Source organism: Lonchura striata, unplaced genomic scaffold, assembly GCF_046129695.1.
Source record: "Lonchura striata isolate bLonStr1 unplaced genomic scaffold, bLonStr1.mat Scaffold_127, whole genome shotgun sequence".
Classification (NCBI taxonomy): Eukaryota; Metazoa; Chordata; class Aves; order Passeriformes; family Estrildidae; genus Lonchura; species Lonchura striata.
Genome location: NW_027461091.1, coordinates 109,710 through 114,519, shown reverse-complemented (window position 1 = coordinate 114,519; position 4,810 = coordinate 109,710).

Below are 4,810 nucleotides of genomic sequence, written 5' to 3'. Positions count from 1 at the left end.
CCCTTAATAATGAAAACACTCCTTTACAATTTTCCCCCCTAAGGTGTAAGATTTAGAGTGGATGGAGAGGCCCCTGTGTCCATCAGGAGAGGCCTTCTCTGGATGCAGACCAGCCTGAATGTTCTCCAGGGCTCCAGTGTCGTGGGTCCCCGGTGGGATGGGAGCTCAGAGAGCCCTGACAATCCATGTCCATGCAGGGGTGGACTTGCTCCTGCTGAGGGTGCTGCTGTCTGTGCTTGCAATGTCCTTGTGGGCTGCAGCTGGAGCCCTGACTCCTTCCCAGGGGCTGTTTGGGTGGGCTCTGCCCTGGCCAGGAGGGCAATGCCTCTGCCAGGTGCTTGTGGCCGACCCCGTCATCCCCTGGGTGCTGGGGCCCCCTTGGGCCCTGGGGTTGATCCCTCAGGGGCTGTGGGAACTCTGCCGTGGCCTTTGCCTTCAGCTTGGCCTTTTGCTCATCCCTTCTTGCCTTCAGCTGCTGTGCCCTTGTGCCCAAGTGCTGCAGGGCTTCTTCTGCCACTCCTGCAGCCCCGGTCACTGCCTGTGGGTGCTCATCCTCTGAGAGCTGCTGAGCTTTCTGCAAAACCTTTCCTTTCTGCAGGGACCCAAAGCAAATCCTGAACAGCAAATCCTGATCCTTCATGTGCACTCTGCATTTCCCAGCTGTTCCTTTGTGTTCCCCGTTGTGCTCAGGGTCCCTGCCCAGCCCGTGTGGCAGAGCCGGTGCCTGTCCTGCCGCAGTGTCCAAAGGCGGCCCCCCCGGCGGGCAGGGCCGGCAGCTCCCCGGGGCCGGGCAGCGGCCGGGGCGTCCCGCAGCCTCCTGGGGGCCGGGGGCCACTGCCGGCCCTGCCCGGGGCTGGTGGGGTCAGGCAGCGCCCGGCGCTGAGCCCCGGCTGCCCCACAGCCCCGGCCCGGCCCCGCAGCTCCCCACAGGCCCCAGCCCGTGCTCCCGGTGCCGCACCTCTGCGCCCGGTGCTGCCGCTGCCACCGCAGAGAAACCCCTGCCATCCTGACCTCCTGCTTTTCCTCTCCTGGAAACCGGGGATGGAAAGGATCTGGATCAGCTGGCAAATTTCGAGAATAAGACCCTGCTGAAAATCATCCCAATCCTGAGTATTTTTCTCCTCCTCTTTTCTGTCATCCTTTTTATTACCACATAGATTCCTCCTGCTGCCTCTTGCTGTAATGATATTGCTGCACACTCCCCTTCACCTGATCCCTTCCCAGCACACCAACACCCTCCATTCCCTTGTTTTCCAAATGCCTTCTCAGTTTCCCTTATTTCCTCCCTGGGTGTCCATGTCCTTAATTAACTGTGGGGGAATGTGCAAACTACCTCAACATTCTCCCAAGGGACCCTTCAGAGACATTTTGGGATCATCATCCCTTTGGCCAGGACCCTCCCTGGCTTTCCCTTTTCTCCCCTCCATGGGTGCCCTGCCATGTTCACTCCCCGAGGATCCCAGGGCACTCACTGATGAGATTTTCAGTGCTCTCTCCCTGCTGACTCTTCACAGACCCCCTGATGTGTCACTCGTCTGTCTCCTGGTCACTCCCGGGTCCCCAATCAATCCCGGTGCTGCCGCCAGCCAAGGGAGCCGATCACCCAAAGTGGGTGAGGCACCTTCAGCTGCACTCCCTGCCCGCCGCCCCGGACAGTGTTGGAGGACACAGCCTCCTTTTCATCCTAATTCTCCTGGCCACATCTTCCTCTCCCTTTCCGCATTGACTGAAGTACTTGAGAGGTACAGACTTCCCAATCCACCTACTACATACTCCCATAATATGCTCCCTGTTTTTATATAGCAAATGATATTCATGGCTCTGTTAAGTCTTTGTTTTTCTTCTGGAACTTCTGAGCAGGACCTTGGCTGAGGAGCAGTCTGTGTCATCAGTTAATAACATCTTCTGAGACAGATTGTGTCTGCTGTCACTTCCTTATGTACAGGTCCCTGGCCCTATATCCGAGCAGATTCAGAGCATCTGTTTGTAAAGACACTTTCCTGTGGTTCCTTCCATGGGGTCCCCCGTTTGTGGGACATCCCCCCTGGAGCAGGGTGTCCCCTCTGTGCTGCAGCCCCAGGGCTCGGGCCGAGCTCAGCCAATCAGAGCCCGCGGCGCTGATGACTCACCAGTTGCCAGGCAGACTCGCAGCTCCCCGCGTTCCCCACCTGGACCCACCTGCGCCCCCCCTCGGCCCCATGGCCCCGCGAGGGGAATTTGGGGAGGTGGGAGTGGGGCAGCGCCAAGGCCGGGCCCCCCCGCGCTGTCCTGGCGGGAGCGGCTGCAGTGGGGACCGAGTGCGGGCGGGAGCGGCCGAGAGCCCAGCGCTGCCCCAGCCCGACCTGCCCCAGCTCCATCCCTGCCCCTGCGCTGGGATGCTGTGGGTGTGGGGGGAAGAGGGAGCCGGCAGTGGGTGCAGGGCCTGGGGGCAGGAGGAGAAGGGAAGGAGAAGCAGGCTTGAGGAACAGAATGGTCAAAGGATGCAGGTGGCATGAGAAGGTGGGATTTTGCAGGATAAGGAGGAATGGCAGTAGGAAGAGGAGTGTGAGGAAGAGCAGGCACACAAGTGGAGGAGGAGGAGGAGGAGCAGAAAGAGGAAGCAGCAGAAGGTTCCACCACTCCTTATAGGTGCAGCCTCTCCCTCAGCCCAGGATCGCTGCTCCCCCCACATGCAGCAGGTGACTGTGGAGGGGGATCCACGATTTTCACGGGGTGAATCTTGGTGTTTCTGAGTTTTCTTGGGCTAAATGTTGGTGCTTTGGTTTTATGTGGCAGCTGAATCTTTATCTTTTGGAGGAGGATTTGCTGAGCTGTGGTGTTTGGGGTGTTTTTGTTCTGTGTCTTGGAAGTTTATGGGATTTTTGGGCTGAATCTTGGTCCTTTGGAGGTTCTTACAGACACAAGATTCGCAATGACTTCCTGAGATGAACTTGGGCAAGGAGGAACCTCCAGTCCAAGGTGCTCTCCTCTTGTTTTTTCCCCAAACCAGGAGTTTGCATTTCCAGGGCGTGGCTGGATGGAGGAGGAGGAAAAGCCCCGGAGATGCTGCAGGAGGAGGAGCTGCAAACCCAGCCCAGGGAGCTGCAGGGAGGAAAGAGCCCCCCTGAGCCAGGAAGGCGGGTGGAGATCCAGGCGGAGCTCGGAGCTGGTGGAGAAGCCTCATGGCAGGGAGAAGCCCCACAAGTGCTTGGAATGTGGGAAGGGTTTCAGCTGGAGATCCAACCTGATCCAGCACCAGAGGATCCACACTGGGGAGAGGCCCTATGAGTGTGGGGAGTGTGGGAAGAGGTTTCAGAGAAGCTCCACTCTCCTCCTCCATGAGCAGAGTCACACAGAGGAGAGGCCCTTCCGCTGCCCCGACTGCGGGAAGGGCTTCAACCGCAACTCCAGCCTCACCGTGCACCGGCGCATCCACACCGGGGAGAGGCCCTACGAGTGTGGGAAGTGTGGGAAGGGCTTCAGTCACAGGTCTAGCCTGGTCGACCACCAGGTGATCCACACTGGGGAACGGCCCTATGAGTGCTTGGAATGTGGGAAGAGCTTTGGGCAGAGCTCACACCTGAGAACACACCAGCACATCCACACTGGGGAGAGGCCCTACGAGTGTCCCCAGTGTGGGAAGAGGTTTCAGACCAGCTCCAATCTCCTCCTCCATGAGCGGATTCACACAGAGGAGAGGCCCTTCCGCTGCCCCGACTGTGGGAAGGGCTTCAAGCAAAACTCCCACCTCACTGTGCACCGGCGCATCCACACCGGGGAGAGGCCCTACGAATGTGGGAAGTGTGGGAAGAGCTTCTCACAGAGCTCAGCCTTGACCCAGCACCAACGGAGGCACCACTAAGGGAAGCCCTGTGAGTGCCCTGAGTGAGGGATGAGGGTTTGGGAAGAGCTTGGAGTGAGGGAAGAGAGAGAGGGAAGAGCTTGGTGCACTGCTGCAGCTCCATCCATGGGAGGATCCAGGCTGGATGATCCCCAGTGACCCGCGTTGGGTAGAGCCCTGGTGCCCCGGTATGGGGAATAAAACAGAGAGTAAAGCAATGGAGCTGATAAAGGGGCCCGATATCTGAGGCCTGACTGAGCAGAAACTGTGGGAGACACAGACACAGTTTAAATCTCCCAGGGCAAGAAGTGACCAGAAAAAATGGTGTGAGTCTTTGTGATAAGATAAATGTTCCCACGTTACTGGATGTCACGAAGAATATGTAACCAATGGGAAATTGCTACCAAAAACAGAGCCCTCTATAAGCACCATACAAGTAAATCCCTGTATAAACACCTGGTACACTCAATAAAATTGGCTGTGCTCTAAACTGGGATGTCCCCGTCTCTCCATGGTGGGTAACCCTGTTGTGGGTGATCCCCGTTGGGTGGGGGAAGGTGCTGGAGGGATTTCTTTCCCTTCTCCTGGTGCTGCCGTGGTTTGGTTGGTAATAAATTCCCTCCCTGTGCCCAGGCCGGGTCTGTTGTCCCCGTGCCGGTGCTCGGGGCGGGATCTCTCCCGTTCCTTCTCTGCACTGCCGGGCCTCTCCTCAGCCAATGAGAGAACGCGGTGGAGAAGAGTCAGCCAATCAGCGAGAGCGGCGCTGATGACTCACCAGTTGCCGGGCAGACCCGCAGCAGGCAGTGTTCCCCACCTGGACCCGCCCTCCCTGCCCAGTGCCGGCCCCGCCGTGGGGTCCCCCCAAGTCCCTCCCCAGTGCCCCCAGGAACTGGGCTGGGTTTAACTGGGAAGCTTTACTGGGAACACTGGGAGCAGGGGGGCAGGGGCAGAGTGACAGCAGGGCTGGGAGACACTCGACCCCCCCCAAAA